Raw genomic sequence first — 27,949 nt, 5'->3', positions numbered from 1 at the left:
TTTTGTCTCATCTTTATATATCATAACAAACCTACACAGACCTTCATCACTTTCTTAGTTTTGGGTTTTTTTTTTTTTTTTTTTTGTAAATAAACAAAGGCTCATTGAATACTCTCTTGCTGCCAGAACTACCTTGAAATAAAAGACTGTCAGTAACATTAGCTGGACTGCTCTTGTGCCAGCACCAGCCATCTTGAACACTCCACTGATACCCTGAGGTAACTTTACAAAAGATTGCAGCTGATTACCTGGTCCCTGAAGGCAGAGCTGCAGCCAGGGCTACCTAAAACCTTTGTACAAGACTTCTTGAAAGCAAGCACTTCAGTGAACCATTTCCAACTTAGCAAGAGGGGAAGCACTTTCTCTGGTGGAGGGATTAATATGATCAATGGCAAGGTGGCAATTAGTCCAAAACACATGCTTTAATGCCGGTGATTAGTCCACGTTGAATAGCTGTGACTGGACAAACACATGACTGATAGATATAGCCACCTTTCTGAGGCTACATATTCTGACTGTTGAGACCCAGTTACTGATTTTCTGGGGACACGCCTGTCACCTGTGTTGCTACTTTCCTTGGTGTTTCAATGTAGGGTGCAATAAAGACTTCTCTTGAGTTTTCCTTGCCTACTGTCAGTAATTCAGGTTGAGGTGGTAACACCAAGAAAGAAGCAGGGGGTGAAGGAGCAAGTAGCAGGGACAGTGGCAGCACCATGGAGAGCGGCAGGCACAGCTTGACCCAGGAATGAACACTAGCCTTGGGCAGGTGCACTGACCTGGGGTGGGGCTTAACGCTGTGGGAAAACCTGGTCTTACAAAGGCAGTGCACACTGCCCTGCATGGCAGCTGAAGATCCTAAAAGGCCTTGCATCGCCTATGATACACAAGGACTCAATGCCACCTGATTCCTGGTGTCAAGTGCCTGCAACCACCACTACCTGCTGAAGAAATGGCCACTTGCAGAGGCCCTGGACTAGCGCAGTAGCCCACAGCCCTGACTCCACATTCAGGATTGGGATCCTACCTTGGGTGGGTTGCAAGACTGCACCCCCTGCACCCAAGTGATCCCAGCTACTCTAGGTGCCCCAGATCCTGAACTATTCAGAACTAGGTGTCCTGAGTCCTGGCAGCAGCCACCAAAGGTACAGCAGGAGTTTGAGGGACCCCAGGGAAGGAAGACAGGAAACTGAATTAGAAAGATGGCTGTAAAGAGCCAGAGAACCTGCAGGCCTTCATCCTCGAAGAGTTCCAGAGAGCTGCCAAACTTTTAGGACCAAGGATCTCAGACCCAGGCTCAGAACCGTAACACTGGCTGCTGCCAAGGGCTTAGGCCAAAGCAGACACTGGAACATGTGGTGAGCTAGGGGCATCACCCCTCAGGCTGTACTGCACTGTGACTTGTTTTGGTTTCTGCTTCCTTCTGCTGTCAAAAATAGAAGAAAGCGAAAGCTGTTAAAGGCCAGTGTTTGAGCCTGTTTGAACTGTGTCTTGCCTACCTATGGTTAATGACCAAGTGGAACAATAGAACCCCCAGCCAGCTGATTTTTTGATAAATCAGCTACAAGCAATTAGATATCCAAAAAGTAATGAGAACATGCAACCTGGTCAGATTTGCTTGTGAATTTTATAGACTTGAGAAAGGAATCCTACTTTTATCTTTTAATTGCTTCTGTCAGTAGCAGTAAGATGTTAGCTTGCTACTTCCTCCATGTCACCTGGACTGAGAACAGGAAGAAACTTACAAAAAGGAAGCACCTGCATAGTCTAGCACTGGGTTCCTGGATTCCTTAAGTAAAGCCAGATCCAGTCCCATTGTACCTTGGAAATGTAGTTTTAGATTTAGCTTGTTTGTTTGTTACTTCAAAATAGAAGAACAAAAACTCAGTTTAATCTTTAACATCAAAGTCAATGAAAGGGATTTGATTATTTTTGAAGATTTATTTATGTGTATGCATATGTGTGTGTCTGTGTGTGGGTACGTGCACATTATTCTGGTCTACAAAGGCCACAAGAGGGCATCAGATCACCTGGACCTGTAATTATGAGCAGTTCTGGGCCACCCTATATGAATGCTGGAAACTGAATCCAGGTCCTTTGTAAGTGCAGTAAGTACTTTTAACTGCAGAGCCATCTCACCAGCTCTGGGTTTTAATATTTTAATTTAACCCTAAATGACAGTTTAAGATAGACTACCTCTGGGGCCGAAGAGCTGGATCAGCAGTTCAGAGCACTGGCTGCTTTTGCAAGAGAACCTGGGTTCAATTCCCAGTACCCACATGGCAGCTAACAACTGTTCATAATTCCAGTTCCAAGGAAATCCAATGCCCTCTTCTGACTTCCATGAGCTTTTCATGACACAGGTGCACTTACATATGCAGGTAATACACTTATACACATACAATAATAAATACACTTTTTAAAAAAGATAGAACATCTCTGTCAGAATTCAGCTAATCTACCTCAGAGAGAATTTACAACTTGTGTGAAAGCTCCCGACCATTGCCTATGCAAACTGAAAGCAACAGTCTAGAGGTCGGTTGAGCTCACTCACATGCTGTGTCCTTTTTGAACATAAAAACAAAACAGGTCAGATCTAGGGTCAAACCCTAATGGCAACTTTCTGTCAGGTGATCTTGGCCTTATTGTTTCCATTTTTCCTTTAATAAAATGAGATTATACTGACCTACAATGTAATCCTGAGGAATAAATGATGTAATGGATAAAGGAGAGCTTAACAGGTGTTTTCCCTCAAGTAAAGATATCTTATATCTTTCTGCCCTTTTGCTGGTATTCAAGCCTCTGTTCTGGTCTTTTATTTTGCTGGAAATCTTTGTGTGGGCAGCACAGGGGTAAAGCTGATCTTGGCAGTAGACCATAAGAGTTTTTCTTCACCTGGCCTTTTGGGTTACTGAGACCTTTTCACTGTTATTCAAACCAAAATAGTTTTCTGATTCTTCCACTGTAGCATGCTCCCCAATACCCATTTTGTTCTGTACGCCACACCTGCTTCTTATGTCAGTGATGTTTGACAGAGCACCTGAAAATAGGTTTTCCTGTAGCAGAACCTCCTCATCACCTTAGTCCATTTTCTCATTAGTATTTGTTCTCACTGTCTTGTCTAAGGGCTGAGTTCAGTTTTGCTTTGTTTTCCATGCCTAGAATTCCCCAGTCCATAAACAGCTCCACATTTCCTGGTCACCAGTCACCACAGACTGACATTAGTAGCAAAGTCTATTCAAGGTGTGCACCTCCCTTTCTTGCTTTGGGTCCACGAGGTCTTGGCACATTTGAAGCATGGAGTAAATAGTAATCATAGTTACCATTGTCAGAGATACTCATTGTGTTTCCAAGTGCTCAGACACTAATGAACTGACATCTCTCATTCCACTAGTCACGAGAATCTATGACTTTGATTGGTGTAATGGATGGGGTGAGTGTTTCCTTCCTGTCCATACCAGGTGAGTCTTATTGGTAACCATTTACTTAGATTCCTTCAGAGCAGAGGACTTTTCTCTGAACAAAAGTGAGTTAAGCTTTCTCCTACTGGAATTTTCAAACAAGGTTTTTGTTTTAGAGCTATAGGTATAGTATTCATAGTAATTAAAGTTAAAATCTCTGTGTCAGCCCACTCAGCCTGAATGTAGAGAATATCACATACATGCTAGGAATAAACCTATTAGTTAATTCTGGTGTGTTTTATATCTTGGTAAGAAAATAATATTTGTGATATTTCTCATTGAAAATAATTCTCAAGTTCAAGAATTCTTTTTATTGCCTTTTGTAATATTTGGATGAACAGGCAGTCAGCAACATGTCCTTGCCCTAGTGCTAATAAACTTTGCAGAAATTTCGTCTGCTTTGAAGAATATTTGGGTCATCTATTAGAATAAGTAGATCCAAGTGTTTAAAGAGAAAGAACCAAGAAGTGATTTTTCCCTCAATTATACTGTGCTTTTTCTGAAGTAACCATGCATTAGGAAGAACTATGTTGGATATTAGATGCTGTACTCCCAGACTCTTTCTTCCAACTTCCCCCTACTGATTAAAAGTACGTACATTTGTGAGTCTTTCCTGCTGAGTTGAGTGTATTGGCTGCAGTGTGAAAAGATGATGTGTGGTAAGCATCACTGAGCATACCAAAGTAACATTAACAAAGAGAAAGTGAGTCAGTCCTGGAGACAAAGATACCTCAGGTGGGGCCATTTGTTAATGTTTGCACCAATTAGTCACAACCTCTACTAGTACATCATTATATTTCAAATTGTGCAAAATTGGCAGGCAATTTAAATAAGATTAGGCCCATTTGTCTCGTAAGAACTTCTGGAGAGAGGCTGCACCACTTGTTATCCCTTTCTTTGTTGTTAGGACCAGGAAAAATGCCTTTCAGTTCAGATTTTAGTTCCTGTAATTGGTCTGGTTTCAGGGGAATGTGGTGCTTGTGGCTCAGCTCCTCTGGACGATGGCTTCTGCCCTGAAGATAGGGATGAAGTGAAATGTTTAGTCAGCTTCAGATGATGGATGTAGCGTAGTACCAGGTTGCTAGTCCGGGGTGAGAACGTGGGTCTTTTGTGATGTCCCTCTTCAACTGCCACCCTGAGGACTGTTAGTGTCTCACAGGCCTGTCATTCTCAACTCTGTTACACCTAAGTGACTTGGTTCATCTACTCTTGATATCTGTTTATGAAATATTTGTAGAAAAGGGTAAAATCCGTTTATAATATTTGCAGTTGTTCTGTGATCTGTGCAAGTGCTGTGTTACATACAGTCAAGTGTTGGGCAAATTGGATGTTTTCTTTGTTGTAAACAATAGGGTACAGAGTCTTTCACAAGGGTTGAGCCCACTGTTTGGCCCATTAAAAATTCAAACCTAGTAAGAAACTGTAAACAAATGTACAAACATCCTTTGGTGCCCTGATTTAGGTTTCTGAGAAAGCTAGCTCATTGGTTAAAGAGAGGATACTTGTATTTTTTGTTGTTGTTGACAAAATGGTGGCTTAAATACAACTGAACTATTTCTTATTTCATGAGAAATTGTAATACTTCAATAAGTCATATTAGCTTTCCATTTCTACCATAACAAATTGTTATGAAACCATAACAAATTATCATGGATATGTAGCATTTCCCCACTTCACAGTTCTAGAAGCCAGAAATCTGAAATCAGTTTCACAGGGAAAAAAGTCCAGGCTGTGTGCTCTCTGGAGGTTTCAGGGCCGAGTCTGTTCCTTGCCTCTTCCAGCCTCCAATATCTGCCAATATTTCTTGACCTGTGATGACATCACTCCAATCTCTGCCTCCAATCAATTGCCTTTTAATCTTTTGTATAGTAAAATCTCTCTGTCTTGAACTGATGAAGATACCAGTGATTGATTTAGGATCCACTTAGATATCCCATGGTAACTGTCCTAGATCAAAATTCCCAGGCACCGTTGTAAATTTCTTTTTGCTGCATAAGGTAATGTTCATATGTTCTAGGGATTGGAATGCACTTACCATTGATAGACTCATTATTAAGCTTACAGGCAAATGTTATCTGGATGTTTGATAAATTAGTAAGTCTGATCTAAATTACTAACAATGCTTTCCAAGAATTAGCAACACTTTTCATTAAGAACATAATCTGAAGCTGCAAATTTGAGGAACAACGAACCACCATCAAAAAACACAACTAAAGGTAAAAAGTTCCAGAGTTTGTGTAAATTTAAGCCCATGTGCAATAGTGCATTTAAATTTAATAAGTTTTGGATTTGGTATTTGCCTGTCTTTTTCATTGAATGTGTTCTTTAAAATAGAGCAACTATATTGAGATTTCATCTCACACCAGTCAGACTGGCAACAACATTATGTAAATTACAACAAGCCTGGAGAGATGGCTCAGCAGTTAAGATCTCTTACTACTCTTCCAGAGGACTGGAGTTCAGTTCCCAGCATCCACATGTAGCTAAAAATTGCCCATAACTCCAGTTCCAAGAGATCCAATGCCCTCTTCTTGCCTCTATGGGTACTGCATGCATGTGGTGCACTTAACATCCATGCAGGCAAAACATTCATAGACATAAAATAAAAATAAATAAATCTTTTTAAAAGTTAAAGAAAAGGGAACCACTAACAACAAATGCTAGTGAGGCTGTGGACAAAAAGGAACTCTTACACACTGCTGATGGGAGTGTAAACTATTCTAGCCACTCTGGAAGTCAGTCTGGGGGTGTCCCTCCCCAAACTAAAAGTAGACCTAGCATATGACCCAGCTATACCATTCCTGGGTATTTATTCAAAAGACTGTAAGTCAGTATATTACAAAGATACTTGAAGATCACTGTGTATTGTAGCTCAATTCACAATAGCTAAGTAATGCAATCAATCTTGGTGATCAACAGAGGAATGGGAAAACAAAATGTTTTTCATACATATATGTGTATGTGTATTTCATATATGAAAGTTTAAAAAAGATTTTAAGAATTATTCTGAATTCTATGTGTATCTGTGTGTGCATGTGTGTGCATGTGCAGGAGAATGGGGATGTCCACTGAGGCCAGCCAGAAGTGTCAGATCCCCTGAAGCAAGAGTAAAGGCAGCTTAGAGCTGCCTGATACAGGTGTTGAGACCTGAACTCTGGTCCTCTGCAAGAGCAGTAAGCTCTATTACCAACTGAGTCTCCAGCCCCCATAATGGTATTTATTTTCAGCTATAAAGAAAAATGAAATTGTCATTTCCAGGAAAATGGATGCGACTGGAAATAGTCATGTTAAGTGAATAAGTAAGTTTCAGAAAGATAAATGTGTTTTCTTTTACTTGTGACTCCTATAATTTGTATCAATATATAGAATCAAATATGTGTATAGGACATAAAAGTAGAAGCAAAACTGTCGAGAACCAAAAGGACTAATGGGAGTGGAGAGAGGGGAGGTTGGAGAGTACCAGGGCAGTGTCCTTACTGTATGTATATACTTGTGTGGAACTGTCCTTACAGTGTCCACACAGTACCATGTTCAATGAATACATGCAAATAAAATAAAATATATATATAAAACATACACAAATATATGATTTTTGTTGTTGTTGTTTTTGGTTTTGAGACAAGGTTTCCCTGTGGCCCCATTTGACCGGAAATTCACTATGTAGACTAGGGTGGCATCAACCTCATGGAGATCTGCCTTCCTCTGCCTCCTGAGTGCTGGGATTAAAGAGATGTGCCACACATTCAAATATATATAATATATATACAATTACATAATATATATAAAATATGTGTATGTGTGTGCATGTCTGTGTATGTGCAGGAGGATGGGAATAACCACTGAGGTCAGCCAGAGGTGTCAGATCCCCTGAAGCTAGAGTTAAGGCAGTTTAGAGCTGTCTGATATGGGTGTTCATATATATATATATGAAGTCTGTCTCCTAGACCAGTATATTTGTCCTACAGATACTGTTTGAAATACCAAATTTAAAACTGACTCTGTTTTTCATTAAAGACTTGAAATATATTTTCAGATTCCTGAAACTATGAAAAACGCTACTGAAAATGTTGTGTTTAAGGGTCTTTTTACGTAATTCAAACCAAGGTCTGATACACAGTGGCAATCACTAATCACTGGATTCTCCAGGGAAATGAAAACTTCGTCTCCGGTCCTAGTTCTTGATTAAATCATGTCTCCAATTTTGAGGTCTTGGTTGTGATTCAGTTGATTGCTGCCACCATTGTTTTGATGCTGGACACAGACCAGAGGCTGATTTCATGTTGCATACATACAGATATTCCAAGGCAGTGGCTAATTCTCATCCTTATGCTCCCTGGTAGTCTCAGGTGTCTCAAGGTAAGATAATGCTTCAGGGCTGGGGAGATGACTCAGTGGTTAAGAGCACTGACTGATCTTGTAGAGTACCCAGGTTCGAATCCCAGCACCCACATGGCAGTTAACAACCATCTGTAACAGTTCCAGGGGATTCAACTCCCTCTTCTGACCTCTGAGGGCATTGCATAACACAGGTGCACTTACAGACATGTAGGCAATACAGTCATACACATAAAATAAAAATAATAAATAAGATATTTTTAAAAGATTCTGCTTCCTTTAGTACCTCAATTAAGGCATGTAAACAACAATGATGTGGAAAAACATAGACTATAGGAAGTAGCTTGAAAAGTTTTATTTTCTGTAATGTTTCTAAGCCACATTACAGTTTTACCTGAGTAAGAAACAGCCCAACTCTTAGCATTCAGAAGGATGGATGGGAACTCTGAGAAGCACATGTTCCTTCAGATCTCTCATGCAACTTCCTTCTTCAGCCAGGTCTCAACTCATACTTTTATTCAAACAGTATCTCTAGTATGAACTAGGGAACTAGAAGCTAGGATTCACCATTATTTTATCAGAGAATCTTGCCCTTTGATCTGTGAAAGAAAAGTTCCCCAAAAGAACTCCCGCACCTTGGACTGAATTTCCTGCAAGGCTGACTGTGGAGAGTTTGGAATGTTGCAGGTCCAGAGTCTAATTACCATTTATCTCAGACCATATTTAGCCCACTAAACAGCCACTCCTTACCCACCTCTTTCTGATCTAACATCCTGTGTACCAACAGATAAAAAACCTTTTAAAATGTTTTATCCTAGAGACCGCCTGATCTCACCAATCAAAATGCTAAGAATGTCATCAGATAGCATCTGAGACCTATAGCAAAAAACCCCTCACTTTGCTGTGACCTGCCTACTAAATGTATCCTCCAATGTATTTGAAAAGTGTCTTGATTTATGACTTTTCTTTGTTCTGTTACTATAAAAATGTAAGGCAACTGTTGTCACCCTGGAACATGGAATTTAGGGTAACCTGAATCTGTGTTCCTGGGCCATGGTCACTCATATTTGGCTCCAGAATAAACTATTACTCATCCCCTTTGAGGTGAGAGTTATGCTTTTGTGTTGACAGATCGATAAGCCTAGAATATCACACATGCAATTACGCAGACTTCTCTATTCTTCTCATCTCAGCTCTTTAATATGTTACACAAACACACCCGCATTCTTTCACTACCTTGGGTTCAGGGCAATGCAGGGTCCTGAGTGACTAAGGTCAGGTGCCCAGGTTCTCAGAGGAGCACATGGCTCAGTGAGCTTGTTTACATTATAAACAGTAACTTTTCTGTTGCAAGGTTAGGTAAAACTCATTATAGTCCAGATTGTGACCATATTGTAAAAGTCATTCCTACATTTTCTGTAAATTGTTAAATCAAATTACTCAGGCTTCTAGGTTACTGGCAATACTAAATGTGGAATACAAGAAACAGTGATCTCATTGACCTGTGTTTTGGAAAAAGACTGACATGCAGACACTCATTGATTAATTCAACAAGAAAGAATATTTTCTATCTCCCTCATTTTTGCTAGATGATGGTGATCCTGGATAGAAAGACAGGACAATCTGGGGGATTTGAGGAGGGAAATGAACCCCTTGACTAAGGGGTGTCTCTCATTAAAGGGTTTCTCAACAGCCGAGAAGCAGGAATTCCAGCACAATTAATATTTGCTCTGGAGGTTGTTAACACATTGCTGATACTTCTTTCATACTCAGACATTTTTGTTTTAAAATAACAGTGGACCTGGCTTAAGGAATAAGCCTACATGACTTCTGGTAAAGCCTCATTCCTTTCTTCAGATATTTGCTAAAATTCTCAAATAAGGCTATTTACCTTGTTTACAATATGATTATCCTATCTTTCCTGGATCTGTGTGATCTAAATTTTGACCTTATCAGTTGTAATGATGTCAGGTGTCCCTCAGAAAATGTGATGGCAGTAAAAGTTTACTAACAATGAGATGGTTGCTAAGAACTGTGGAAAGCCTGGAGAATGAGGAACGTAAATAGGAATCTTCCCTATTACCAGTAAACCTACCACATAACCCATTTAAAATTTTGTTTTCCAAACTACTACATTCTTGTGATCTTTGTAACCACGTGTTTGTGTGTAACCACTTGCTTAACTATCAAGCACAGGCTTGCTTCTGGAATCCCCTACTTGCTTGCTTAACTTCTGCGTATGAGTTTACTATAAATTTCCCTATAAACTTGAGCTGGGGGCTGGTACAATTATCGAATGATCCAGATGTCAGCCTGACAGTGTGAATAAACTTCCTCTTCTTTACCTGGTTTCTGTTCTCTTGACTCCCAGAAGTTCCATTACAGAAACACTGTCTGATCTGATCTCATTTAAATTGCTTAGCACTCCTTTGAAAAGAGTAACTTCAAACTCCACCAAAATCCTATTGTATAAAGCAATGAAGCTGGGGCTGGAGAGATGACTCAATGGTTATGAGCACTGGCTGCTCTTGCAGAAGACCTGAGTTTGGTTCCCAGCACTTACAAGGCATCCATAACTTCAGTTCCAGAGGATCCAATCCCCCCTTCTGACATTGAGGGCACTGTACAACATAGGCACACTTACATAATTCAGGCAATACACTCACACACATAAAAAATATTTTTTTTAAAGCAATTAACTGCAATTCTAAGAGAAGTCAGAACATGCCTTTGGTTTGTTTCTTCTTAAGCGCCACTCTCTCTTAACCCTATGCTTACATTTGTAAATTGTCTTTAGTAAAGTATCTTTATTTTTCTAACTTTCTAAAAAATTTTATTTATTATTTTTATTTTATATGTGTGCGTGTATTGCCTGCATGTTTGTAAGTGTACCCGTGTCATACAATGCCCACAGAGGACAGAAGAGTCTGTCGGATCCCCTGGGACTGGTGTTACAGACAGTTGTTAGCTGCCATGTAGGTGCTGGGAGTTGAACCCCGGTCTTCTGCAAGAACAACCAGTGTTCTTAACTGCTGAGCTGTCTCTCCAGGCCCTTAAAATATCTTTATTAAACACCAACTCTGCTTTATCCTGCATAGCCCTGGAATTCTTTTCTGAGTCAGGTTTGGTCTGAGTTGAAGTCCCTCAAACAATAGTCCTTGGGCTGCTGTGGCAACAGAGTGGAGTTGTGCCTCTGGCCTTGTTCTCCTACCCCTGCTGAAAATGGGACACATTTTAAGTAAAAATAGGCTTGCTTTGTGCCCTTCAGCAGTACACATGCTAGTGAGAAGAATCAGATATTAGATAATTATAAAAGATTGCGCATTACAATTATGAATGAATAAAAGACCTATTCAGGGAAAATATGGAGTGTGTAGTTGGTAACTCAGATTAACTGGAGAGAAGCATTCATGGCATGGCAGTTCCCTGAAGAGGCCAAAATCTGTGTGGGAAGATGAGGGATGAATGGGAAGCAGCAGGAGTGATTATCAGGTAGGCATTGGGCATAGGGGGCAGTTGTGCAACTGCTGCAGGAAGGGGGAGCATGCTACCTTGAAAGAGACCCAAGGAGTCTGGAATAAACACTATGTAGTAAAGTAAAACTGCAAGAGGTAGGCATAAATCCAGACTATTCTAGAAGCCACAAACCTCTTAAGGATTGCAGCAGAAGCTGATGGGATCACATATACATTGTATTTTAATTCCAGTTACTTAATTTGCATGTCAGTTATTTTGCTCTAGAGGACCTCCCAGCTGCAATGGGAGAGTCTGACAGATGGTAACTCAGAGTTACCTTTGCTTTTCCCGCCAGTGCATGGTGCATCCACAGCTCTCCCTCTTCTTATTGCCTTTGTCTTACATGGCTCAGGGCTTTATTGATTAACTGATGTATTGTGAAATTTTTGTTTTATTGTGGTGGGATCGCTTAAAATAAGACTTACTGTCTTAAGGCACTTATAAGTATATGATGTATTATTGTCATACAGCAGCGGTGTTATACGGAAGATCTCCCCAGAGAGTATATTCATTCTAACCGAAACTTTTTGCCTGCTGATTAGTAATTCTTTATTTACCTAGAAGGGAAGAAACAGTCATCAGATTAATGTTATAAAAGGACGCTCCTGGTAGAGGGGAATTTGCCGGGAAGCAGGAGTGCACACAAGAAATTTAGATAGATTACTGTAAAAATGAAAATGAAGAATGACTTACTCTGCTTTTCTATATTCTTTGTTCTTACCCTTTTTTGGTCCTCAGCATTTTGCCTGGACCAATAGGTATTTGTCGAAGGAACAATAGAAGATTTGTGAATGGATAAATTCATTGGTGGCTGATAAAGACGCTAAGCTATGTTGCATGTTTTCAGACTTGATTTGGTTTGTCACTGACACTCAGAAGTTCCATAGCATCATCAAAATACAGACATTGAAAACTTGCAGATATAAAGAAGTTACAGAATTTATATGGATATAGGGCAGACATCCCATATCTCAATTCTTGTAGGCCAGCAGATGATTAAACAAAATTAAAGGTCTGATTAAGACTGCAAAGAGTAGAGAGATTCCCGAAGTTCTTGGTAATTATGCAGTAGAAATTTAATCCAAATCGGCAGGAAATTAGTCTTTGAAGGAGAAGAAGATGATAACTAGGTCAGTGCTAATACAGTCTGAATATTTCACCTGAGTTTAAGAACAGGTCATTCTAACTGCTTTGTTAAGACTCAGTATTGTATTCAAATGAAAATATTCCAAGTTGGTCAGGCTTTAGAAAAAAATACAAGAATCACAAAGATATTTTGAATTGCAAATGCTTAGTGCCCACATAGAAATGAATATGATAACCTTAGAAACAGAAAGTTGTTAAGGTAGCAAAAAAAAAACCATAAAAACAAACAAAACAAAACAACAAAAAATGCTTATAACTGGTTAAGAGACTAGGCATAGTGATGCACACCTCTAATGCCAGCATTCAGGAGGGAGGCAGAGGCAGGTGGATCTCTGTGAATTTGAGGTCAACCTGGTCTACATAGCAAGTTCCAGGCCAGCTGGGGCTATAGCCTGTCTCAACAAACGAAAGGCTGGTTAAGAGAGTAACTATTTCTGGCCCGGATGGAACCTGAACTTCCCAGTTTCTCAGATCACCTGATCACAGAAACATCCTAAAGAAGGTGGGTTCACCTTAAGTTATACTAAAGCAATGGGCAGAACACCTAGTGCGTAATGAGGTGGTGAAGTTTTCCTGCCCAGAATCTCCACCTTTTAGCGCAGTGCTTCTTGACAGCTTTATAGACAAGTGGCTTGCTGTGTGAAGTCTGTGCACTTTTCTGAAGTCTTCAGAAAAGCATAAATTCTCCTTTTCTTCTTTATATCTCTTTTCTAACCATGCTTTCCCTAATGCTCTGGGATGCCCAAAATCTTGTATTTCTTTGCTTTTTCTCTGAAACTTCCTTCTTCTCCTTGCTAGTCTGCCATGTTTCTGACATCCATGTGGGCTCTAAATCCACATGGCTTCATGGCTCTTTTCCTTTTCCCCTCCATTCTCCTCCTCAAGGCAGCTGCTGAGATTTACAGATTGCCTGCCCTGAAGATTTTTCTTAAATTCTAATAAAATTGTCCTCAATTTTCCATTTGAGTCTATCCTTAAGTTCTTTTATGAATGAGACTAAGAACCCTAAAAGGGGAGATCCCGTTTTCCCTTGTAGCAAAATGACTCCTCCTGCTGGAAATTCTCTTAGATTTACCATCAGAATAAATAAAATACTACAAATCAAAATAAAGTTGAGGCCTGAAGGCCTTCAGATGCCCCTACTGCTGTTGAGAGTTGGTCTACGGGCATGAGTATCACCATAAACATCCTGCTAGTGTCCTTGACAGCAGAGCAAGGCTGCCAAGAGGGACATGTCTGGCTTTTTCCAGAACTGGTATGTTTCCACAAGTTTTTCAGAGACCAGATTCAGAATCTTACAGCCTTGTTCACTTAGAAAAGTGAACTCTAGGTTCTATAATAAAAGGCTGAAAACACAATCTTAAGGGGTAGGAAAATATGATGACATTTAGATTCTTGTTTATAAAAACTTGACTTTACTTCATACCCACAAATAGGAAGAATTTAGCATAGCGAAAAGCAAATGCTACACCTCATGGCAAAGTCCTTCTAAACTTCCTGAGAAAGAAGACAGCTGGGAAAATAACACCAAAGGACTTAATTCCAGTACCCAGAGAAAATTCTTCAGCTTACTAAATAAAATTAGTTTCCAGGATCTATTGGCGTACACTACAGAAGATAAACTTATTGGATTTAGCCCTACATTCTCATTCTTTTAAAAGGCTTTATATTATTTGTTTGTTTGTTTTGTTTTGGTGTGTGTGTGTGTGTGTGTGTGTGTGTGTGTGTGTGTCAGAGGGCAACTTGCAGGAGTTGGTCCTCTCCTTCTACCATATGGATTCTGAGTATTTAACTCAGGTCATCAGGCTTGACAGCACATGGCCTTATCCACAGAGCAATCTTTCCAGGGTCCTTGTCCTATATTCTTTAGGCAAACTTAGCAATGAGACCTTGGCCAATTGCTTAGCTTTTAGGCATTTGTCATTTTTGAAGTGGGAAAAGAATCAGATGATTTCATAAAAATGAAGAATTTAGTATAGCATATGACACAGATTAAGCTCTAAATACTTAGAGAAACTTCTATTAGGGAGTTCTTTAAGATATTTGTTCAGTTTTCAAGTACAGACAGAATGAAATGAAAAGTTTTCATAGATTATCCTACTTACATAAGCATAATGAATATTCTGTGAAATGAACACAAATTTTCTGAGATAGTTATACAATTTTAGGAGAAAACACTATTTCAAAATGCACCATTAAGGCAGTATTATAAACTGCAATTAAAACTATTGACTGACTCAGTTAAACATTTGCAGGATGCCTCACCTTCACAGCTGTGGATGGTGAGGTGTTAATGACACACTGCAGGTGTTTCTAATATAAAGAAATAGTTTATCCTCAGGATGGATAAGCAAATTCTGAAAAGTTAGTGACTGGAGGGAATAAACCTAATGCATGCATTGACTATCCTAGTGTTTTCTTGATTTATTTAAATGGGATAAATCAAGTGATTTTTTGAAAAATGCAATTTATATGAAAATGTAATTTCTAGACATTCAGCACCCATTCATATGGTAAAAATTGTTGTTATAATTCCAAAAAATGCAATCTTATGTTCTCATGACTATCAAAAATGAAATATTTTTCTGCAGGCATGACAGACAACTTATTATTATACATTTGGGGTGTTTAAAGATTTATATTTGTTTCAGAAACAGGCTATTATTTCTGATTGACTGCTTTGGATTTTACAACCAATATTGTCATTAGCAAAGAAGTATGCCAAGCTATATAAGCATAAATAAAACCAGGCTATATTTGAACAGTACCTCATGCGAAGTTTCTTAAGAACTCATTTAGATAATTCAGAAATTATTTTTGTTACTGATGTTCTGATGTGCTGGGCTACAAGAGTTTCATTGCCTTGTATCTGAGCCTGCTCAGGATTGTACAATAGTATCATATGTAGGGTAGCTTATAAACAAAAGAATTACTTCTCACAGTTTAAGATTAAGGTGTAGTTCAATCTGGAGCAGTCCCACTGTTCTGTATTCCAGGTGTGTACCTGAGTCCCAGGGAACCCATTGCAATTTTAAGGTTCTTGCATCTCAGGTCAAAAAAGTGGATCAGGAACACATGATTAGAAGTAGAGAAAGTTTATTAAGAAAAGGAAAGTGGAAGCTGGAGAGTTGGCTCAGTGGTTAAGAGTACTGGCTGCTCTTGTAAAGGACTGGGGTTTGATTCCCAGCACCCACAGAGTGGCTAACAACCATCTGTAACTCCAATTCCAGGGGATCCAATGCCCTCTCTGGCCTCTGAGGTCATTGCCTGACACAGATGTACTTACATACATGCAGGCAAAACACTCAAACACAGAAAATAAACATAAAATTTTTCAAAAAGGAAGATGAGTGGGTCAGTGAGCAGGGAAAGGCATTCACTCAGAAGTCCTGTTTGCAGAGACTCGTGGCCCTTTGCAAATCATTTACATAGCATACACCTCTCTCACATTTGTATCCTGTAGGCTTTTCTTGAGCATGCTCTGTTTGTTGTATGTAGCTCAGGTAAGGAAGGCTTTCCAGTCTTTCTCTGTCAAGTGGTTTTTTAAATATGTTAATCTCGATGTCCCTTTGTTTAGTCCCCACTCTCCTGCCACAACTACCCCTTGAGATCTGTGGTCCTCAAATCTTGCAGAAGGGTGATGATGATTCAACCTCTAATAACTGTTCCTGTAAAGAATATAGTCCCTATCTAAGAGGGACCACACAGATCCTTTCCTTACTTTGTTGGTTGGAGAGGAAGAGGAAAGTTTGAATTTCCTGTAGTAAGAGGTATGTTGAATCCCTGAATCATAAGTTTAGTTTGAAATTGTTACATGTCCTAGAAGACACAAATTTTACAAGATTAAAAATGCAAGGTTAAGGCCAGGTGTGGTGGCACACACCTTTAATCCCAGCACTCTGGAGGCAGAGGCAGGTAATCTCCATGAGTTTGAGGCTAGCCTGGACTACATAGTGAGTTCCAGACCAGCTAGGGCTACAGGGAGACCCTGTCTCAAAAATACCAAAATAATATAAAATAAAATAAAAATGCAAAGTTAAGTAAGTAAGTAACATCAGTCAATGCCCTAGAAAGGGCAAGAACCATAAAAGCCACATCTATACTTGTTCTAGGAGAGTAATTCTTTATAGTTTATTATGGAGTATGATCCCTTGAATTGTTAAAAAACAATATGAAACACTAATGGTTATATAATGAAAATGTGGCAAAATACAAAGGATTCCAGAAACTAAAAGGAAATCAGTGTGAGGCTGTAAATTTTGAATGCCAATAATGCCCAAATACAAATACGTCTACATTTACTGATAGGTTTAGAGGTGAAACTGACCTTTCCTGTGCATTTGGGGTGGCTGTGGTTGTCTTTTCTGGCATGTCAATAATCCATACTCAGCATTTGATGGGAAGGTCTGTGTATTACTTTTCTGTTGCTTAATAAAAACAACACAACCAAGAGAACTTAGAGAAGAGTTTAGACAGCTTACAGTTCCAAGTTCTAGAGGGATTAGAGTCTGTCATAGTGGAGAGACATGGTGGCAAGACGTGGCCAGAGCAGGAGCAGAAAGCTAAGCATGATCACAATCACATCTTCAAGCAGGCATAGGAAGCAGAGAGGGACTAGGATCAAGCAAGGCTTAGGAACTCTCAATGCCTGCCCCTGGCAAAGTACTTCCTCCAGCAAGGCTACACCTTCTAAAACCTTCCATAACAACACCACCAACTGCAGACAAAAATGTTCAACTACTTGGAGCCTATGGGGATCATTCTCATTCAAACCACCACAGCCTGTAAGAACTACACCATTGTTTGTTCCTTTAAAAAAGAATAGTTTACTTTTTTTGTTGTTGTTTTGTATTATTATCAAGAAATTTGCTCTATTGTGGGAATGACTTTTTCTAGGAATACCTTACTTTTGCTCAGTCTTATAACCAAGTTAATCATATGCTTGTAGAGCATTTAGTGCTTGCCCCTGACACAGAATAATGTGGGGTGAGGGGAAAGAAGGGGGAGGTGCAAATATAATATTATAGCTGAAAGCAGCAATGCTGTAAGCAATGAAAGCAATGAATTACCCACAATACATGCAAGCAACATGTGGGCATATGCTGATAACATCTGTTTGTGGTTTTGTGTACTGTTCTGAGTCAGTAGGGGTCAAAACACAACTTCTTTCCTTGCAAAACCTTGGGTAGATGTTCTTTAAGACAAAGTTCCTCATTCCTTTCCTACACCATGTTTGATATGATGTTTAATAAATATAGAGAAAATTCTTTGTTCAGGAAGAAGGAAGAACAGTTCTCAGAGATTTCAGCATACTTCAGAATTCTTATTTAAATGATAGCAGGAGTTAGTTTACTTCAGTGCAGCACTTTTACAAGCTACACTTTGCTGCTGGGTGCCTACCATGTAGGCAGTCCCAAATAGATTATTTGAGGCTTTGAGGGGATTATTCTTAGGGATTTTGGAGGAATGCCTTGGCGTCTATAAAAGTTCTTTGTAGCTGTGGCATCTGTTGGGATGAGTCAAGGTATAGCTGACTATGCAGCTTCCCTTGGAAGCCCTGAAAACAGTCCATGCTAAGCAGATCCTTCTATTTGCAGAATGTATACTGGTTCATGCTCAACCTCTAGGATCTTCATGGTTGCTTTTCTGTTCAAGAGGACAGGTGATTCACAAGAGCTGAAAACCACTTTTTGAGGTATTTCTAAACCACAATAAAGTTATACCTGAATAAAAAAATTAGCCTGACTCTTAGCATTTAAGGCCGACAGTTGACCCGAACTCTGAGAACCACCTGTTCCTTCTGCTGACTCTCAGAACTGTGTTCTCTAGTTGGACTTCAATCATATGTTTATTGAAGCAGTATTTCCCAAAACAATCTGGAAAGGAGAGGCTAGGATCTATCCTTATCTGAGAATTTTCCTTTTTATCCCTAGGTCTAAAATATCTCTCTCACACAATATCAAGCAGACTTCATAATTCTCACTGTTTTCAATGAGGATATCACACCGTTTACTTTCTGTTTTGATATGTTAAATAAACACACCAACATTCATTCAGTATCTTGGGTTGACGGCAAAGTGGGGTCCTAAGGGACTAAGATCTGGTACCCAGATCATAAGAAAAGCACATGGATTTGTGAGCTTGTTTACATTAAAAACAGCCACTTTTTGCTGCAAGGTTAAGAAAAAGTCATTAGTCCAGATTCTGTCCTATTGTTAAACTGATTCCTATGGGTAGAGATTCATGAAGTCTTGTTCATAAGGTGATTTAAACCATTCTCCTAGATTCCAACAAAACAAGCCCAGCTGTAGGAAGGCAGTATAGTTTAAGCCTCAATCTTGGACCATGTTTTCCCCATTATTCAGCTTGTACTGAGGCCATTTATAGTCAAATATTAGTCTTTACATTTTAGAGTCTCAGGATCAACCTTATTTTAATTTCTGAGGCTGCATCATATATAGCCCAAGGGACACTAAGTGACCAGAACAGGTGCCAGGGCCTCTGGCGTGGAAAGCAGAGTCCCTCTCATCCATTCTCAGAGTCCTGAAGATCCGATGGGCTGGCACTCTCCTTCCGTCCTATCCTGGTGTCTCTGAGAAAGTCTGAACATGCCCACAGAAGAATAAGAGATGCTGGCCATGGTTTAAACCAGTTGCCTTCTGTTGTATCCCTCCCATAATTAAGTTGTTGCCATAGGAATAGGTCCATCTTCCTATAAAGCTCTAAAACATGTAAATAAGTCAGTAAAAAAAAAAAAAAGCCTGAAATATTAGACTGCTGGGTTCAGAGAAGAGATTTCTTTCAAAGAATGGTTTTGTTGTTTTTGTTTTGTTTATTAAGTCACTATTCATGTAAATAGTGCAAACAGATGGAGATTTTCTCCTTTGGAATTAATTCTCAAAGGAGTGTCTTTTTCCCTGATAATTGTCTCTATACACCTCAGGGTCAAAACTGTCTATGGTAGGTGAACAAGCTGGAGTTGAGAGGTGTTAGGGTATGCTGGGGGCCCCAAGGGGAAATAACATGTTGTCCCTGTCTGATTGCGTGTTCCCTGGCTACAGGATCCAGCATCTAGTCTCTGGATCAGGCCCATTGCAACAGTGTCAGCATTCCCAGTGGCCAAGCCCAGAGCACCTAGCTGCCTGTGTATGCAGGTCACCGTATCCTGGGCAGCATCTGAGAAGGTAGAAGGAAGACTGGGGTGCAGAAATAAATGCAGTGGCACAAGGAAGTCTGAGGTGTGATAGTCCTCTGGAAACACAGTGCCACTGGGGATCTGAGCAACGACATGGGAAGGGCCATCTTGGCTTGTCGTTACTTGTGTTACCCTGCACATGCTGCCATTGTGCCCAATCTTCCCACTGGTGGCAGTTGTATGCAAGTGAGGGCCCATTTACAGGGGTCCATGCATCTCCAGGCTGTCACTGGTAGCTGCCTTCTAATCTTAAATCTGAGCTTCTTTGCCTGGGAATAAGGAATAAATTTAGTTAATGCCCTGCAGAGGAGTGGAGAGGGTTCAGGAGCATCTTGGGTCCACAGGAAGCATAAGCTGCAGAAAGAAAAATGGAAGGGAAAGAGAATGGGACAATGCCCCCAGCTCGGAGCCTCCCGAAGGAGTTTTCCCTGCCTCCTGCCAGCTGTTACAGGTTCAAATCTGAGTCCTAGGGCACCTGCTGCAGTTTCCAGGTTCTTCTGTTACAGGACAAAGAATTGATCAGGGACATGTGGTTAGAAATTGAAATAGTTTATTAAGAAAGTGAAAGTTAGAGTAAGAATGGGAATAGACTAGTGGGCAGGGAAATGGGTCCACTCAAAAGTGCTGGGCCAAGAGACTGATGACCCTTTGTAGGTCATTTACATGGCAGTCTCTCTTGCATTTGTGTATTGGAATTTAGTGGTGCATACTCTGTTTGATTTATGTAGCCCAGATGGGGAAGGGTTTCTAGTCTTTCTCTGCCAACTGTCTACTTGTATATTAATCTCGATGTCACTTTCTTCAGTCCCTTCTCTCCTGCTGGGCTTGTTCACAGGTGATGTCTTCTTCCTGTGAGCTGCAATTCTGGAAGGTCAAGGCAAGTTTCTGGAGCCTCTTTTAAAAGGCACTAATCCTGTTCATAAATGTTCTGCTCCGATGACCTAACTACTTCCTGGATGCCTGGACTCCTACCACAATCACACAGGCAATTAGGGTTCAACATATGAATTTGGCAGGAGGTATAGGGAGACATAAACACTCATACCATCAGATTGTCCTCCTTGGGCAATTGATTTTTAAAGATAGGGTTTTCACTATGCAGTTCTGGTTGATGAGGAACTTGTAATCCTCCTGTTTTAGTCTCCTAAGAGTTAGGATGGAAGGTATTCACTAGCACACCTGGCTCTTGAGTGATCATTTTTAAAGGAATCATAAAACTCAAATTTTAATCTCTTAATATTTATCTCATAAAGATCCTTGGTGATCAACTGGTTTACATCTTCTTAGCTAGTTAACCCTAGAGAGATTCCTCTAAATATTGCCTACTTCATCATCAAGTATCAATTGCAGTTTCTAGGGAAAAGGCCAAGATCAGTGTTTCCCTCTTTTGGTGAAAGTCATGAAATCCATGCGTAATTTTAGGAGTAACCAACCACTGACAAAACATTATTTCCTAGACCAGGAAAAGTTTGTCAGTGTGATGGTTTGAATGAGAATGATCCCCCATAGGCTCCAAGTATTTGAACACTTAGTCAGTTGGTTGTGCTGTTTTGGGAAGGTCATAGAACCTTTAGGAGACGTAGTCTTGCTGGGGGAAGAAATGTCCTTGGTATTTGGCTTTGAGAGTATACAGATTCATGCTGCTTATAATCTGTCTTTCTCTGCGTCTTGTCTATACTTGAAGATGTGAGTGCTCAGCTCTCTGCCCCAACTGCCTCTTGCCATGCCTCCCCCATCATGCACTCTTATCCCTTGAGAACACAATCAAATGAGCTTTTCCTTTTAAAACTGGTCTTGGTCATGGTGTTTATCACAGTAACAGAAAAGTGTTTAAAACAAAAGTTGGTACCAGAGAGTGGGCTGTTGCTGTCAATAACCTGACCATATTGATTTTTAGAGGAATGTGGAAAACCTTAGAAGTTTGGACTAGAAAAGTGGTTGAAGGTTGTAAGCAGAGCTTAATGAGCTGTTCTAGTAAAGACCCAGCTCGAGGTGTTACAGAGGGAGAGGAAAATAAGGACTTACATAGCAACTGGGATGTTTTGGCACAGCATCTGGCTGCCTTCTGTCCACAGCCTACCAGCTTGCCCAAGGCTAAATTAAAACATAATGGACTAATTCCTTTGGTGGAGGAAACTTCAAGACAGCTTAATGGTGAATTGGTCACATTATTATTAATAGTGAATATTATTCATATCTATAATGAGAAAAAGCAAGTAGGGCAGTAAGAGAGACAAAATATAAAAGACAAAGAGAGCACTAGGGAACTTAATATTAGAACCAAGGCAGCCAAGGTATGTCCTGAAAGATGCTCCCATTGTTAAGGAGATTATGGCCATTAATGAGAGGCCTCCAGATTTGCAGTTGAGCAATGGAAGATGTATATTCAGGGCAAGACACTACACAGCTAAGCTTCCAGCTTGTGAAACAAAAGACCCAAGGAGTCTTCTGCTCCCAGAAAACTACAACATAACAAAAGTTGCTGCTGATAATATGGATGAAGAGGGTCAAGTTCCATGTCAAGCTGGTCACCAAACTTGGCAGTGTTGTTCACATGCTGCTGGCTTTGGAGGCATAAAAGACACAGTCATTAGTTCTTTCTCCCCAGTTTCAGAGAGCTGCTGAAGCTAGGCAGTGTGTAGCATGGGAATCCCTGCTTAAAGAAGACACTGATAGGCCAAGAGGCCCTGAGAGGCCATTGTGTGAAGCCTGAAGGTCAAACCTAGTTGGCAATGGAGACCCCAAGATGTAGGAGATGCCAGAGCACTGAGACATCTGCTGTTTACAGGAGAGCTGTCCTGAGAGAGATGTTTGTTGCAGGCAGTGAAACTGGAGGGGCTGAGCCACCTAAGTCCTTTGGAATGAAAGTCTCAGACAACAGACAAAGAGCTACAGAATATGATGTTTTCCCTGCTGATTTTAAGTCTTGCTTTGGTTCAATATTTCAACATGCTTCCATTCCTCCCTTTTTGAATGGAAATGTATAGTTTGTTGTATGTTGGAAGTATGCAATTTACTTTTTGATTTTACAGGGTCTTGTAGTTAAGAGATCTCCTTGAGTCTCAGAAGAGACTTTGGATGCTGGACTTTTGAATAGTGTTGAAACTGTTCAAGACCATGGGGACTTCTAAAATTGGAGTAAATGCATTTCGCACTAGGACATGGTCATGAGCCTCTGGGAGCCAGGGAGTAGAATGTGGTGGTTTGAATGAGAATGTCTCCCACAGACTCAAGTATTTGAACACTTGGTTATTTGATGGTATTGTTTGGGAACAGTCATAGAATCAGTAGACGTAGACTTGCTGGAGGAAGTATGTCAGTGGGGTGGGCTGTGAGAATTCATTCTCTCTCTCTCTTTCTTCCATCCCCCCACTATCTGTGCCTGCCTGAAGATATGAGTGTTTAGCTTTCTGCTTCAACTATGCCGCCTCACCATGATGGACTCTTATCCCTGTAAAATCATAAGGCAAATAAATGCATTCTTCCTCCTATAAGTGACCTTAGTCATCGTGTTTTATCACAGCAACAACAAAGTAACTAACATAGTCAGCATCGTCATCTTTGAGTAAGAATATACAGGAGTCATTTATAAAACAATGAGAAAAATAGTGAAGGATTAACTTTGGCAACTAGAGATTTTTGCTTCTGATATTGGACTCTACCTTTTAATGTAAGGTGTAACTTGATTGCACATAATTTCAGAGAGAATGTAATTAATTTCCCTAAAGTCATAGTGTTTGTGTGGTAGAACTGATATCAACAGTGACAATGTTTCACATTTTCCTGGTTACTTTGCTATTTTTCCTACTTAGGTGATGTAAAATTTGGAGGGTTAACCAGTTTAACTCCTTCAGAAGTACATTTTTGTTCAATTAATAACATGTTCTAGAAAAGGATAGAACTGAAGGAAGTTTCTGATTTCTTTGTTCCTTTTAGGTATTCATCTATCATCAACTCTGCCCCCTTCCCAGGCTCAGCTCACTAGAGAGTAAAGCATTTGGTATTGCCATTATGTAGAGTATGTTAACTACCAACCACTTAGCTTTACTGCTCTTCCTCTATTTTTGTTGTAATTCAGTAGGACTAGAAGTCATACTTGAGATATTTGAAAGTAGAGTTTTCTGAGAATATTTTAAAGGAAAGAGCATTCTGGTATAAGGCATTTGCTTCTTTTTCAAACAAAGATTTATCTTATTTTTACTTATGTGTATTTATGTGTGTGAAGGGGTGGGTTTGTGCACATATCCACAAATGCCAGAAAAGGGTGTCAAATTTCCTGGAGCTAGAGTTACAGGCAGATGTGAGCTGCCCAGTGTAGGTGTTAGGAACCAAACTCAGGTCCTCTGCAAGGGCAGTACTTACTCTTAAATGCTGAGCCATCTTGGCAGGCCCTGGCATCTGCTTCTTTATGTACTGCATATGGCAGTGAGTGAATACCTATCTCTGTGTACTATTACTATTTAACATTATATCCTAAAGATGTACTACTTCTTATTACTTTAAATAAAGCCAATTCTGTCAGGAGATTCTGGTATGATTTTTAGAGTATATCTAGGTGGCTATCTCTAGTTGACAGTAACAAATGAGCATAGCTTAGGGTTCTTTTCATATTTATTGATCCAAGCTAAAAAGACCAATATAGCTCTTAGTGCAATGTGTTGTGAGTCTAAAAAACAATGGGGAAATTTATGATGAGTCAGTTACTTGAACTATAGCAAAATACATTAGTCTTTTTTGATGAATGCAAGAATAAACACCATAGCTACTATAATTACTGAAAACATCTTCAATAGAATTGCTATTTTTTTTCAATTAGAGAAACCTGATACCATACCATCTGAGATAATTCTTTTAGCACCACGGTTTTATTTAGATAGAGAGATTGTAAGCAAGTTGCAGAAGTTATGCCTTCCATGAATCTAGCAAGGAAAAGGAGAAACATTAGCAGTAATTGATAGAAAAGGAATGAGAGGGATAAAAAGAGATGGACTGGGAAGAATTTAATGACTCTTTGTGGCTTTACATCATCACAGTTTTTGTGCTACATTAAAGGTTCATTATTCTCACATTTTCTGTTTTCATATTTTCCATCCCCTTCTTTCTGCTAAATTTACCAAGTAATACAATATAGATAATGGAGAGCTATTTCTGCAAATGTCATCGTCTTTGTAACTGGAAGTGAATATAGCATGTCGGTGATGCATCACCTTCAAAATACATTTTCAATTAGCAGGAGAGGATTGTATACAAAACATGCTTTTCATAAAATTACACTAAAATAGGCCAGGGTACAAAAAAATTTAAATGTAAAATCATGTGTTTTTGTCTTTTTGTTGAATGACTAACCATTGGCTTTAGCAACTTCATTTTCTTAAAAAATTTAGAATTTACCCAAAAATGCAATCTTTCTCAGCTCCTTGAACTCCACTTGACACATGATACATCTTCATAGAGATTTTTCTTAATTTTAGGAATGGTTAAGGTTGAATATGTTTTATGCATAAATATTTGAGAGCGTTTATTGTCATGATTTCCCCTGTATAATTATTTCTATGGAATAAATGTTCATTCAGAATAAGGAGGAATGTGGATTCTAGTTTGTTTCTAGGCTTCGTCATGTAACCTTTTACAAGCACTTGAATTTTGGGGGGCTTTAGCTGTCACAAGTGAAAGTGAATAATTTGTCCTATGACTGTGTGAAGGAGTAATCTAACTCAAAACACTCTTACTTTGATTAGTCCCTGATTTGCTACTGGACTGATGCTTCAGAAAGATACAGGAGGAGGGCACCATGTCCTCCTTCACCATGTGCTTTTTTCCTTCCTTATCTTACTTGCTGCAGATGGGAAATCTACTTAGCTTTAGGAACCACATGAAACAGCATTATTGGGTGAGTATTCTGCTTATGCATCTGTATTCTTATCTCCTTTCTTACAGAGGAACTACTAATTAAACGCTTATTAAATGTATTTCTGAGGCTCACTTTTTTAAATTTATTTTTGGAAAATTTTATGAGTATCCCTCTCATTTCCATCCCTCTCAGTCCTCCTATGCCTCCAACTCCCCTCCCAATTACTTGTCCTCTTCTTTATTATTGCTACATATATATACATAGACTTATAAATATACACATCCACATATCTATCTATAAGCTATCTATCTATCTATCTATCATCTATCTATCATCATCTATCTATCATCTATCTGTCTATCATCTATCTATCATCATTATCTATCATCTATCTATCTATCTATCTATCTATCTATATATCTATCACCTATCTATCATCTATCTATCTATATCTATCTATCTATCTATCTATCATCTATCTATCATCATTATCTATCATCTATCTATCTATCTATCTATATATCTATCACTATCTATCTATCAATCAGCTATCTATCATCATCTATCTGTCTATATCTATCTATCTATCTACATCTATCATCTATCTATCTATATCTATCTATCTATCTATCTATCTATCATTTTTTTTACCATCTATCTATCATCTATCTATCTATCATCTATCTATCTATCTATCTATCTATCATCTATCTATCTATCTATCTATCTATCTAACATCTATCAGTCATCTATCTATGCACTGAATATATTTAGTGGTGCTTGTATGTTTAGGGCTGACCATTTGTGATTAGATAACCTCTCAGGGACCTTGTCCCTGGAGAACTGTCCCTCTATCAGCATCCATTGATTGCTTGTAGCTCTTCATCTTGAGGTGAGACATCATGAAACTTCCCCCATCCACCTTGGCATGTCAACAAGTTTTGTCATTATACAGATCTCATTAGACTACCATTCTGTGGAGATTTCATTATTGTGGCTTCCCTATCATGTCTAGAATGCATTAACTAGTAGCAGGTATCTTGTCCCTCTGGCTTTTACATTTTTTCTGCCTCCTATTCCACATGTTCTCTGAAGGTTCACTTTTTATATTCAACTTTATTTATTTGGATATGTGAAAAAATCTACAATAACATCAAGTACATGGAGCACCTGATGTTGAATCTAGTAAGAATAAAATTATTGTCAAGTTTCACTGCCTTGTTCATTCTTGAATGGGCCAGTGCCTCTTCTTTACTTATTCATGTGCTGTGATGTGACAGATGGAGATTTGGTTCATGAAACTAAATGATGGAAATATCTGTGACACTTTGCTGAACATCGACCTTTTCTTCCCCAGCAAATCTTACTGAACCAATACTACTTTTTAGTATAATGCATTCTTTTGAGGTACTTTCACCCAGACATTATGGTCTCTTTTATCTATTCTAATATTGTTATAATAATATTTTCTAATATCCAGCATGCTTTTCTTGAGAAAAGTAGTTCATACCTGCTGCATGAAGTATTATAGCAAGTCAAAGAACAATTTGAATGGGAGCACTGACATCTATTGGAATCGTACGGTCATGATGTGAGCAGTATTATGCACAATCAGAACAGTTTGTATATTCATATGCCTTAGATCATTTTTTCTTCACAATTTATTTATTTATTTATTTATTTATTTATTTATTTATTTAATTAATGTGTATGAGTGTTTTGCCTCCATGTATCCATGTTGTCCACGGATACCACAAAAGGGTGTCTGATTTCCTGGAATTGGAGTTACAGACAGTTGTTAGCTGCTATGTGGGTGCTTTGAATAGAACCCAGGTCTTCTGCAAGAGCAGCCAGTACTCTTGACTGTTAAGCCTTCTCTCCAGCTCCTGTAGCTGATTTTTAAATTGCTTTTGACAAACATTTATTATAACATTCATTTTGTCACTAAGTTCCATGAAGATAAAACCATTGTTAGAGGTGCCAGGGTTCTTGTGTGCCCAGGGGCTTATACCTTCACACTTAATGGTCACACTCATATGTACCTGTATTTGAACTTCCTAGGGAGTGAAAAAGCCATAGGCTTGGGGCTGAAAAGTCTGTCTGAAATCCAGGCTATGTGTTACAGTTTTAGTTAAATCCCCTTTCTTTCTTGAGGCTCAATATTCTCTTATGTCAAAGCACAAATATACTTACTTAGGTTTGTGTGTAATAATGCATGAAAAGTATTTGTAAATTCTAGGGATGCCCCCAATTTAAGATATTAGAATTATTATGAAATGTTCAGGAAGTTATTGTGATGGAGCAAATGAAAACCTTTTCAATGAAAATGTCATGCCAGCAGAGATCTTGCCAGAATATCTTACCCAAGGCTTCTTTGAAAACTGGATTCCAGCTGGACTCAGCTCCTTGATTGACAGCAGCATGCTTGGGGCACTACATGGCTCTGCT

Source organism: Nannospalax galili, unplaced genomic scaffold, assembly GCF_000622305.1.
Source record: "Nannospalax galili isolate Female #2095 unplaced genomic scaffold, S.galili_v1.0 scaffold582, whole genome shotgun sequence".
NCBI lineage: Eukaryota > Metazoa > Chordata > Mammalia > Rodentia > Spalacidae > Nannospalax > Nannospalax galili.
The sequence above is the reverse complement of the archived record's forward strand: the minus strand, read 5'-3'. Positions refer to the sequence as shown.